This window comes from Hyaena hyaena, unplaced genomic scaffold, assembly GCF_003009895.1.
Source record: "Hyaena hyaena isolate Hyena2069 unplaced genomic scaffold, ASM300989v1 scaffold_23, whole genome shotgun sequence".
NCBI lineage: Eukaryota > Metazoa > Chordata > Mammalia > Carnivora > Hyaenidae > Hyaena > Hyaena hyaena.
The window spans coordinates 595678-608663 of record NW_024080655.1 but is presented as its reverse complement, the minus strand read 5'-3'; positions in this window follow the sequence as shown (position 1 = coordinate 608663).

Here is a 12986-nt window from a genome sequence, read left to right as displayed (position 1 = left end):
GTAACAACTATTTAAGGTCACTGCATTATCATCCCATTCTTTATGTGAGGAAATGGAGGCCAGAGGCACAGCAAGTAGATAGGATTTGAACCTATGACCATCTGAGCCAAAGCACATATTCTTCCCATTACACCACCCTGCCTCAGATCTGCCAAAAAGGTTATTTTCATAATGATAAACACTTACATGGTTCTTACTTTATTTCAGGCAGTATTATCAATGATTAATTGTTTTTATATTTATAACAATCTTAGGAGGCAGATATTATCATCAAGAACATCCTCATTAATAGATAAGATACTGAGGCACAGAGAACTTAAGTACTTTGTCCAGGGTCCCACAACTAATAAATGGTGGGACCAGGATCTGAACCCAGGCAGCTGACTCCAGAGTCCATACTGATACCCACTACACTCTATTGCTGTGAGCAAAGCTCATGCATACACATATCTAATATGACTTGTATGTACACATGTGTTTATCATTTATATACATAATGTAACTATATTGTCATATGAGTTTTATTTGCTTATTGTAGATTGCAGAGTATTTTTTCCCCTACTAGTACGATTCTGCTACACAACTCTTCCGAGTTGATTTCTTCTCCTAACTGCAGGGGTTCTATACATCCAGCACAATGTGATTAATAATTCTTTTTTCAACCTTAAAAAAAAAAAAGAACTTTTCTTTTTAATCCTGGAAGAAATTAATTTATTTTTAACAAGACTGGAAGGAACCAGCTGCCAAGAAGCTCCAGGACTTCTGGGTCTCCTGCTCACCCTTCTCTTCTTTCTTTACACCTCTCAACCCTTTCTTTGTTTGAGGGGATGTTTCTGCTTCAGGCTTGACTGCCTCCTGCCCCCTGCCTGCCACTTCTGGTATTCATGCAGAAGTCATTCTCAAGCCCTGGACAAAAGCCATTGTCCGCTGGGCTCTGAGTCTCCTTGTCACATACTCTCTGTGTTTCCACATACCTCAGGCTACTTTGGGTCCTGGGTCTGTCCTGCCGGAAGATAAAGTCTCTGGGCTCAGCAGACCTTGACTCAGGACATAACAGTCGGGAGTGCGGGAGCCAGTGTGCCTAAACTTGGGGAAAGGATGGGGGACCCCTGGGAGAAAGGCTCTGTTTCTGTACTTCAGCACCCCGAGGTGCTACAACGCGCTTTTCTTTTCCTGAACTGAAGATCTGTCACATGCAACTGTTTCTTTGTAGGTCAAACTTTGCTTCCTATCTCAACGCCACACACACACACACACACACACACACACACACACACACACACACGAGAAAAGAATTAGGAAAATACTTAATGTTGTAAGTGCTTGAAGTCAGAAACAAGAAAGGCACTGCCAAGGCACTTCCTGGTTTGGTGCATGCGCAGGTGATTAAGGCACTGTTTAGGGAGGAACTGAGGTCTGGTGGACAAACATGGAGTTCTAACCACACAGCCCAGTTATTAGTCCACAGGAAACATCCTGTTACTATTATAAAGATGAAGTGCTACTTTTTTTTTTTTAAAAGAACTTTCTAAAAGTCTTCCTTTCCATTCTGATTCAGTTCAAGTCTGTGAGGCAGGAAGGTCTCAGGGCAGCCATGCCTGCAACATTAGCTAATCAGACTCCCAAGAAACATTCCATTCTGCTTAGGAGGGCTTTGGAGAATGGTTTGCTCACGGTGGCTTTTAAAATAAACTGAGGGTTGCCAGGCTGAATGGACTCCCTGTGGGGCTAGTGACCCGGTTCCAGGCTGGTGCCCAACAGGCTTGCCTCTTGGTGGGATGCTGGATGTGTCATTAAACATAGTTGCTCTATCTATTCCCCTTTCTATGTGGATGAAATAGAAAGTCTTGTGGCCTCTGTCCCTTCCCATTTAAGATTGGGGAAACTGAGGCCCAGGAGAGTAATAATAAAAGTAGCAGTAACAGCCTCTACATAAAGCCCTTTCTATTAGTTTATCTGTAAGCATCAAGGGGAGGGGCACCCTGGCATAGTGGTAAGAAAGATCTGGTTTTGGATCCTGGTTTTGCCACTCGGAAGCTGTGTGACCTTGTGTAAGTAACTGAACCTCTCTGAGACTCAGTTTCCTGGCTTGTCAAACATTGCTAATGATACCTATTCTGCAGGGTTTTTGCACAGAGTAGAAATAATGGATGTAAACAGTGCCTGGCACCTCCTAAGGACCTGACCGGTGGACTTTATTATTATTAGGGACACAATGCAGGCCAGCCATAGGATAAATAATGTTTTCCAACCCTGCTTGACAGCAAGAATTACTCAGGGAATTGGTTGAAAACAGATTCCCAGGCCTCATCCCAGGCAGTCTGTGGAGAGGCATGGGAATCTAGAGTGCAACCGGTCACCAGGTGATTCCTATCAGGCAGTTTTGGAACACATCCAGGAATCCTCTGCTCTAACCTATTGCTTTGGCTCTTTTGTTCTCAATGCACCTGGCCCCATATTCAGTAAAACTTTAGCTTTTGTTTGAAGGTAGACATGATTAAAAGGTCAACTATCATTATACACTCTCAAAGAGAATGTGCCTTGAACTTTGCACAGTAGATTTATCCCTGAAAACCTATTTGCAAATGGAATTTGGTGTGTGTGTGTGTGTGTGTGTGTGTGTGTGCATGTGCGCGCATGTGTATGTGAGAGGAAGGAAGGGAGAGAGAACAGGCATGTATCTAATGCCTTAGTTTGCTATTCAAAGGAATGCATTCAATTCAACCAAATAAATATTATTTGAGGGGATGCAATGATAAACGAGATGCAGGTGCTGTCTTCAAGGGGCTTACTTAGGGTCCATTGAGGAAGATGGTCAGACAAACAGGCAATTACAACACTGTGGTTGCCATAAGGTTAGAACAGGTCGCTACGAGAGCGTGGAGGGGAAAGTGCGCCCAACTCAGGGCTGGGGCATCTGGGAAGTTTTAGGGGAATTGACATGTGAAGAGGAGACCTATACAACGGACTCAAGTCTCAAATCCTTTTGAAAAGTGAATGATCCTTCCTTTAATGTATCCATGTGGAAAACTGAACTTTCCCATCATGGTAAGCCTGGGTGCACTGATATCACCACACCGCTGCACAAATACTGAGTTCCTGCTAAGGGAAAGGCACCCAGTGAGGTGCTGGAGGGCAGCGAGAGTGACAAAGGCCCAATTCCTGTCCTGAGGATTCATTAATTTCTCATATGGGTCACCAATCCAGTGTGATCTGTAAATGACTGAACAGGTAGTTTATTATTCAGGTCTTTTTTTGTTTCATTTATTTCTGAGAGAGAGAGAGAAAAAGACAGCATGAGCAGGGGAGGGTCAGAGAGAGAGGGAGACATAGAATCTGAAACAGGCTCCAGGCTCTGAGCTAGCTGTCAGCACAGAGCCCGACATGGGGCTCGAACCCACCAATCGTGAGATCATGACCTGAGCGGAAGTCAGACACTCAACCGACTGAGCCACCCAGGTGCCCCAATTATTCAGGTCTTAACTCCCTTGACCGAAAAAGACTGTTGATTCCCTCTCATCACCATGCATCAAGGAATCCCATGCTAACCAGCACTTCATCGCGGGCATACATTTTACCCTGGAGAAAACCAAAGTGCACGCTGGAGTTCAAGTGCTGTTTGCAGATCCAATCATGAAGCTGTGGAGACCTGGCTGGATCTTGAGGGTCTGTAGAGCCCGTATCTGGGGCAGCCTCCAGACCTGGCAGCACCCGGAGTAAGTCAAGCTTTCCTTCCCTCTGGGCCTCATGGACACTATTGCCTTTCAAATTACCCATCTCTGCCCCAAGAAGGGAAAGAGGCAGGGAGGAACAGAACTCCTCATGAATTATGATAATCACATCGTGTTTAAGCAAAAGATGGCAAGGGGTTTAGGTTGGCAGGTGGGGCCCCCATTCCCACTATGCTTGTCTGCATGTACGGTCTGGTAGGAGCTGCTTGGACCTCTTAAGTTGAGGTGTGTTCCCATCTCGCAGGTGGGAAACCTGAGGCACAGAAGGTGCCTGGAGGCAATGTCGGACACCTGGGGGTTTGCACCCTGTTGCACACACCCTCCAGCCCGAACTCCTGATTCAAAATCTCCCCTGAATACCAACCCTCCCCCCAACCCCCCATTCCCTGCTTCTCCAAAGAACAAGCCTAAAGCATCTGCCTCCTCTTTTTTTTGCCAAGTTGCTCCCACTTCCTGAGACCCTACCCCCCACTATCTGCCTGGTGAAATTCAACCCATCCTTCAAAGCCCAGCTCAGGTGTCACTTCTCCTGGCTGGAATTCATCTCTCCCTCCCGGGCACTCCTTGGTTTGGCCCTTTCTCTCATTACTTCTCCTAGGGCAGCAGGCTCAGCCTCCTAGACCCTGAGTTCTCTCCTCTGTGCATGCGCACAGTAGTAACAGCACAGTTATCCTGAACCCCTTTGAGCTCGCGGTCTTCTTTGATGATGTGATGAAAGCTGCCAGAAGAGCAAATGCTGACTGAGGCCCATTATGCATCAGGCTGGGTGTTTAGGACTTTTCTGCCCATTGTGTCAGGTAATGGCCAGTCAAGTCTCTCCAGGCGGGTACCAGTATTCTCTCCATTCCCCAGAGGTGTGGGAAGGCCCAGAGAGGTGAAACGCCTCTTCGGAGGTCACACAGCTAGTACTACTGGCAGAGCTAGGCTTACCATATGCCAGAGCTGGGGCCTAACCCCTGGACCCGTTCCAGTGCCGGCTCTCTGCCTTCCTGGCCGGTGAATGGGGGCGGGGAGACCACAACACGCAGCGCGTCGCCCACAATTTAGGGGTTCCTCCACCCTCAAGCGGACCCACGGGCCAGGTCAAGCAGGCCTGCGCCGGGTCGTTGTCTATATGCAGGCCTGGCTGTGCCCTCGGCTGGGATCTCGGTCAACATCTGGTGACCCAAACCCCGGGCCACGGAGCGGGGCCAAGGCTGGGGCGCCTGTACCGAGGGGTGCGGGCTCGCGGCGTGAGAGCCGCGGAGCCGGTCCCGGGTCCCGAGTCCCAGGAATGTGGGAGGGCTGGGCGGAGAGGGCGGGCACGGCGGGGGCGCTTCCTCTGCCCGCCGGAGGGGAGCCGCCAGGGCGCGCGCGGGGCGCGCCGCCGCCCCCTCTTCGCCACCCGGCCGGCCGGGCGGGGCGGGGGCTGCAGCGGGAGGGCGGCGAGGGGCCGCGGTGCTCTGCAGCCGCCTGGCCGGCCGGGCGGGAGGAAGCGATGAATATTCAGAGGGGGAGGGGGAAGGGAGGGGGCTGAGCGCTCGCCGCGGCTCCCTGCAGCCGGAGCCGCATGACGCGCGGAGGAGGCAGCGGGAGCCGCCGGAGCCGGGATCAGGGCGCCGCGCGCTGGGGGTGGGCGCCTCTTGCTCCGCCCCACGAAGCCCCTGCGCGCCCAGGGACGCGTCCCCCCAGCGGCAGCCGCGCCAGGCTCCGCCGTGTGGCCGCCGCCGCTGCCGCCGCCGCTGCCATGTCCCCGGGGAAGCCCGGGGCGGGCGGAGCGGGGACTAGGCGGACAGGCTGGAGGAGGAGGAGGAGGAGGCGGCGGCTGGAGGCGGCGACGAGGGCGCCCGGTCTCGGGCGCACCGCGGGGCCCGACTCGCGCGTCCCGGGCACGTTCCAGGGCGCGCAGGGCATGAAGCGGGCGGCTCGGGAGGCGCGGCCGCCTCCGCGCTCGCCGGGGCTGCGCTGGGCGCTGCCGCCGCTGCTGCTGCTGTTGCGCCTGGGCCAGGTGAGCGGCCGGGTGGGCCCGGGCGGTGTGTGTGCGTGCGTGCGTGTGTGTGTGTGTGTGTGTGTGTGTGTGGTGGGGAAGAGCGCGGAGGGTGGGGGCGGGACTGGCATCCCTTGCACCTGCCCGGGTGTGCCCTGCCTGCAGGGTCCGCGGGAGGTGGCGAGGGGCCCGAGAGCTCGGAGCCCCCCCTCCTGGAGGGGGCTCGTCGGAGCCCAGCCGGCCTCGCGCGCCGGCGACCGAGCCCCTGCCCCGGCTGCCCAGTCCCGGAGGTAGCGCGGCGGGATCCGGGGTCCCGGGGTGCGCGTGGCCTCCGTAGGGAAGCCCCCGCGCGGGCTCCCGGCCGTCTCCGGCCCGGCCCTTCCCCGATCTGGTCACATCTGGGCGGCGCGGGCCCTGCTAGCCCGCCCGCGGCGACCGGAGGGGGCGTGTTTGCGAAGGGCTCGCGTCGCGGAGCCGGGCCGGCCTGGCCGAGCGCGGCCGACCTCCGACCCGGCCTGCAGGGGCCAGAGGGGCCGGCCCGGAGGGCAGCGACGGCCGCCCTGGGGGAGCCCCGGCAGGGCCGGGCGCGGGGCCTCCCGGCCCAGGGCACCCACCGCTTCTGGGGGGAAAGGCCCCGGCCCCGGCTAAGGTGGCCCCTCGCGAGCGTTCGTCAAGGCGACGGTCCCCTTCCCGGAGAAGCTGCTTGCTTCCCTGGGCGTTTAATTCGTGCTTTGTGGGCGCAGGCTCTCCCTCCCCACTGCCCTGTTTTCTTGCTTCGCTTTTCAGATAATGCTGTGCCTGGCATTTTGGCGACCGACCTTTCTGAAAGCGCCGTTTCCCCTTCATAGTATTCCCACTGGGCGCGAGGCAGGGCAGCTGGGAGACGTTCCCATGTCACAGATAGGGAACTTAAGGGGGAGAAGTGAAAGAGCAGAATCACCCAGCCCTTGCCGCGGGAGTTGAGCTAGCAGGTTGGTCCTCACCGCCTTCCAGGAGCCTCCTCGGGTCTTTGCACGCGGGTCCCAATGTGGCCTGGTGAGACCCCTGTTGTGCATTTTTGTTAATGAAAATCTTGCTTGTTTTATACAAACAACGGCTCTAAGGAGATGATGCTTGAAGCCTGGGAGATGAGTTACTTACTGGCTGAGGATGGAGTCTGATTTCAGGGAAAACTTTTTAAGCACAAATACAAGACTGCCTGACAACAGAAACACAGTCTTGGGGCCGCAAGGAAGCTTAGCAGGCGGACTGAGAAGGGAGGGGGGGCCTCGGGGCTCCAGCAACTCTGCACCCAGGGAGTTGCTTCTGGGTGCTCATGTCCCCTCCCAGTTTTCCTTAGTAGACTTTGGAAAGGGCTGTGTGGCCTTCTGCAGAGAATACTGGATAGGGTGTCAGAAGACTAGCCCCAAGGACCAGGCTTCAGGGCCGGGCAGGCTCTTTGCTGTGGGGTTTCCCACACCTTCATTAACAGCATTTGTAGGGTGGGTTCGCCCCACCGGCCCGAGAATTGAGGAGCTTCCACTGGCCAATGTCTGAAAGAGCTTTGTAAACCTTAAAGGGGGTCCAGATGGCCTTGCAGTAAGGTGCAGTGTGAATGGACTGTCTAATCCCTGTCCCTTTAAGGAAATTCATGGACAGCAGTCCATGAATTAGGGAAAAAAAATTGCCTCATAATCGAAGATCTCTTGTACCAAAGTTTATACTAAAGAAACACTTGATCTTCATTTATTTTTAGTTTGACACACATATATTTTGTATTTTATTATTATTCTTTACTTTGTCTATGATGGTTGCTATGCTCTGAATCAGTGAAAAATTTCTTGGGTGAATTTACTGCTTGCCTAAGCCTTCCTTCCAGTGCAGTAGCAAACTGCTGCTCTATGCATGTCTCCTATTCCGATATTTCCTTCCTCTTCAATTTGTTCTGTGGAAACTCACAGGGAATCTTTTTTATTTCTTGTTTTTGGATACACTATAAAATAGGAAATGTAAAAGGCTCTCTGAAAAAGCATTTTCACAATCCACAGTCGACAGTTCATTTTGATATTGCCTATTTCAGGGAATTTTGGAGCCAGACCAGACTTTCAAGATAGCTCAAACCCTTCATTTTTTTTAGATGAGAATCTTGAGGCCCAGAGAAGACAGGGTTCAGGCTGAGGTTACCTGGCAAGAGCATAGAGGAGGCAGGATGGGCATCTGCATTGCCTGGTATTTTTCACGTTGCTTTTTTTTTTTTTTTTTTTTTTTTTTGCCATGTTTTCACTTCACCGTTACTTTTCACAGTGGGCACAGCCCTACCTCACAGTGTACTCCCAAAACTGTGGATGTATATTGAATCTTTCAGGGTTGAAACGTATTTGAGATTGGAAGTCACGTTTGAGATTTCTGAAGTTTGTGCACTTAGGAAATGTGGGTGAAGGTATCAGACTACCTCCCTAACATTCGCTTGGTTTTCTGAGGCCTGGATTGTGTGTGTGTGTGTGTGAAATGGATTCAACTGTAACAGGTTAAAAAAAATGGGCAGCTCTTGGAAAAGGCACAGCTCCGGTCGGGAATTAATGAGGATGGGTGTGGAGGCTGGAAAGTGGAGATGCTGGAAGATTCAGTGCTTAGTAGGCCCGGAAAGGCCATTTTTGACCCTGGGATCTCTTTCCCCTTCTCCAAGACAGGAAGGACGGTCAGAGATGATTCCAGCATCAGGACTGTGCCCGTTGCAACGTCTGACTCCACCCATTTTTGTAGCATTTTTGCACACTAATTTTGGTTTATGTGTATGTTTGAGACACAATGTGACAAAGCAGTTTTCCCCCACCCTTGCCTCCTTTTCTTCGGAAATATAGTCCTGACAGAGTTTTTAAGAAATAGCTTGAGTGTAGTATGGGCTGCTTTAAAATGGAAAAAAAAAAAAAGAAAAAAAAAAAGCTGGTGACTGATAGCTGTTTCGTTGGTCTTACAGTGTTTGGGATTTGCTTTTTCTTTGCTTTCTTGTTTCCTGGTGAGTAATAGTGTTTGTGTCTATTATCAATAATAGCTAATCCTTAAGCCTGCTTACCTGCCTGCTTCATCTAGACTACAAAAAATATTTTGACTCCTCCTTAAGTTGCTTGTAAAAATCTCTTACGGGAGACTTTAAATATTTTTGTTTTGCTTCGGAACAACGGCGGAAGAACCGACCGATGATGTTTTGTTTGCAGGCAGTTTAAGAAAACAGAGCAGACTGGTTTATGGTTAGACTGTGTCTTTGAGTTGATTTCAAGTTGAGTGCCACATTAAAGACCACCACGGGTACCCAGGCTTTCCCGAGCAGAGAGAATCCTGGCTCCTGTGTGAGCAGCATTGGTCAGCAAAGAGGTTATTTAGCTCCTAAAAGTAATCCTTGCTTTGGGGTTGAGGCCGAGGTAGACTTGTGGAGTGACTGCAGGCCTGGGTTTAGCCAGCACATCATCTGCAATTACTTCTTAGTCCATCCACTGCTTGGCCAAGGGAATTATTTTGAGTCCAGGGTAAGAGGCAATTTTCTGTGTGTTTCCTTTTTAACCTAGTGCTGCTGGTAATATTATAATTAATAGGTAACATTATATGCGCTAAGGGTTTGGATGCATTAAATCATTTGACCATTTCAGAAGTACTAAGAGGTAAGTGCCGTTCACGTCCCCATTTTGTCTGAGAGAGAAGCGAGGTTTAGAACTCACCAGCGATTCGTAACCTGCTTGTGGTAGAGCCGGGTTTGGTGCCTCCAGTGCCCCAGTTTACTGTCCTGTGCTGTACAAAGTCATGTGTTTTAGAGAAGGTCTTCAGTGTACAGCCAGGAGATGAGTTGATGGACTTTCGGGGCGAAGGACGGGCTTGTGGGCCCTTGAACCCTGACGGGGCAGGGCGTCACTCTGTCTTCTCTGCATCCTGTACTCTATAGGATCTGCTCCATTTGTGACACGGACAACTCAGGTTCTTCTTTACTGCTCACGTTGCTTTGAGACCCTGAGTCTTGGTGGAGACAGGGTCTGGAGTGGAAAGACCTGGGTTCGGGTCTTCACTCTGCCGCTTAGTAGCTGCATAAACTCGGGCAAGTCCCTCAGCGTCTGTGACTCCTCATCTCCTTATCTGGAAAATGGGACTAGCACTTCCTGTTTCACCGGGCAGTTGAGAGGATCAAATATGATAGAAGAGGAACTGCCGTATAAAATCGGGGGGCACGATCAGTTGCTGGTCGTGGCTGGTGCTGTTTTTGGGGACGAGTAGAGTTTCGCATCATTAGTTTATATAACAAATACCTACCAAGCGCCTCTCACAGTGGTACCTGTGGACATGCATGATGAACTTAACACATTTAAAAAAAAATTTTTTTTTACTGTTTTATTTATTTCTGAGAGAGAGACAGCATGAGCAGGGGAGGGTCAGAGAGAGAGGGAGATACAGAATCTGAAACAGGTTCCAGGCTCGGAGCGAGCTGTCAGCACAGAGCCCGATGCGGGGCTTGGCTCATGACCTGAGGCAAAGTCGGACGCTTAACCAACTGGGCCACCCAGGAGCCCCATATTTTTTTAAATATTAAGAATTATTTGTTGTAGGGGATGTTAGTGAAAAAAATAGTTGCATATCAAGTCCATGATTTTATTTATTTTTTATATTTTAAAATTTTTATTTTAAAGTTTTGTTTTAAGTTTATTGATTTATTTTGAGAGAGAAGGAGAGAGAGAATTCCAAGCAGCCTGCATGCTGTCATCATGGAGCCTGATGCAGGGCTCAAACTCAGGAACCATGAATTCAGGACGAAGTGAAAGGAAGGGTTGAACACTTAACCGATGGAGCCACCCAGGGTCCCCTTAAATCCATGATTTTATAGGTACAGTGAGGCTAAATGGAGTGTCGTGGTATATAAATTTGTTTAAATTTTTTCTTAAATGTGTATTTATTTTTGAGAGAGAGTGAGCATGAGTGGGGGAGGGTCAGAGAGAGAGGGAGACACAGAATCCGAAGCAGGCTCCAGGCTCTGAGCTGCCAGTGCAGAGCCCAACGTGGGGCTTGAACCCACAAACTGTGAGATCATGACCTGAGCCAAGGTCAGTCACTTAACTGACTGAGCCATCCAGGCACCCCCACATTTGTTTAAATTTAATGAAAAGAAATATATTGGGTGAATAATTACGTAAGGATGATATGGTTATGGCAAACTTGTAAAGGTGAAACATTGCTTAAGTTTGGGAGATACTGGGTATGCAGCAGGCACCGAGTGAAGGCCTGTGGGTGACTAAGAAAGGGAGCCTGTCTTTGTGACTTACAGCCTTTGGGAGGGAGACATTACTCGGATCACCCCCAGCTAACCAGGGACAGCTGTGATACAGGCTGTGTGTGTGATGTCCTTGTTGTCTTCCACCCACCCACCCCACCCCCGCCCCCACCAGCCTTTCCAGGGATGAGTGGGGCAGAGGGTCTCTAAGTCGAGATTCCTGGAGGTGGCAGATCTCTGAGACCAGAGAAGTCCACAACAGCTTTGCCACCACTTTGTATGGCTGTCCAGTGGCTTCTCTGGTGACTCCTATGGGGACAGGAGCTGTAGGGAATTTGTTATTACTTCCTTATTAGCCATAGCTGTGGTCTTCCCATTGTCTTAGAATTTCCATGGCATGTAAATGCCTGGGTGGAGGGCTGGTGGTGGTACTGAGACAGAGGGTAGGGGGCATTTTGAAAGCGAAGCAGTGTCGGCTCCCACAGAAGGTCTAATTTTAAACATGCAAATAATTTTCAGTTCCACTTTTCCTTCTTCCTGTTAGAGGAAAGCTGTACCCTGTTGCCATTTCTGAGTTTCGAGCAGACAATGTCGTCATTATGCCCCAGACTATCTCCTTCTCCAGGGCAGGAATGGGGTGGTGGTTTTCTGGGTGCCTGTGCTGGGCCCCAGCCCAGTGTTAGTTTGTGGCTTCTGAGTAAATAAGTGAATGAGTATTAAAACATAGTCCCAAGGTGGAGTCTATTAACATAGTGGTTCTTAATCTTCCTGGGGAGGGGAAGGTATACGACCCTTACAGAGTAGGTAAAAGGGAAGCATTCTCTCCACAAAAGGTTGCACATATTTACAATTTTGTATCCAATTTCAGGGGTTTCATAGACTCTTCAAAATAGCCTATGAACCTCATTCAGGTTAAAAACTCTCCAGTGGAAAACTGTATAATGTTAGAAAAATATCATTCTTCTTCAAAGATAATCATTGTGCCTGTATTCATCTTTTTAAAGTGTCTATATTCATCTTTTTAAAAAGTTACATTAAGAAAACTTTATACATTATATTTTACTTGGCCTTTTATTTTGTTGTCTTAGAGATTATTTAATACCCGTGCCTACAGCTTTAACTCATTCTTTTAAATGACTTTCTGGGATTCTGATGTGTGAATTTATCACTATTTATTAGACCATTCCGCTATCAATGGACACTTTAATTGTTTTTGCACCCTGCCCCTCGCGCCCCCCCTCGCGCCCCGTCTTTTGCAAATCATGCTTCAGAGACTGCCTTTGGTGCATATTTCTTGTCACTTTCACAAAGATGTCCGTAGAATAAATTTCTGATTTAAGGATTACTGTGTTAGAGAGTACATGCATTTAAAATTTGATAGCTATTGTTAAGCTGTCCTATAAAAACATTGCCCTAGTTTACACCTGCAAGCATAGGTTTGAGAATTGAGGATTGGTAAATTTTTATTTTTTAAGTTTTTAAGGTTAAAAAAAATTTAAGTAGTCTTTACACTCAACATGGGGCTCTCACATGGGGCACTCACAATCCCAAGATCAAGAGTTGCATGCTTTCCTGACTGAGCCAGCCAGGTGCCTGGAAAATTGTTAAAGTTTTTGTTTTTTTTTTAAAATGTTTTATTTATTTCTAGGAGAGAGAGAGAGAGACAGCGTGAACAGGGGAGGGTCAGAGAGAGAGGGAGTCACAGACTGAAACAGGCTCCAGGCTCTGAGCTGGCAGTCAGCACAGAGCCCGACGCGGGGCTCGAACCCATGAACCGCGAGATCATGACCTAAGCGAAAGTTGGATGCTTAACCGACTAAGCCACCCAGGCGCCCCAAAATTGTTAAAGTTTTAAATCTGAGAGATGAAGAGTTGTATCCTGTTACTTTTATTTATAACTTTATTTGATTTAGTTGAATATTTTTTCTTATGTTTTGGGGTATCTGCATTCCTTCCTTCCTTTATTTTTTATTAACTCCTGGTTCATTAAAAAAAAAAAAGATTGCTATTTCGTTATTGATTTGTACAGGCTCTTTGGAAATTAAAGAAGTTAGTCCTTTGG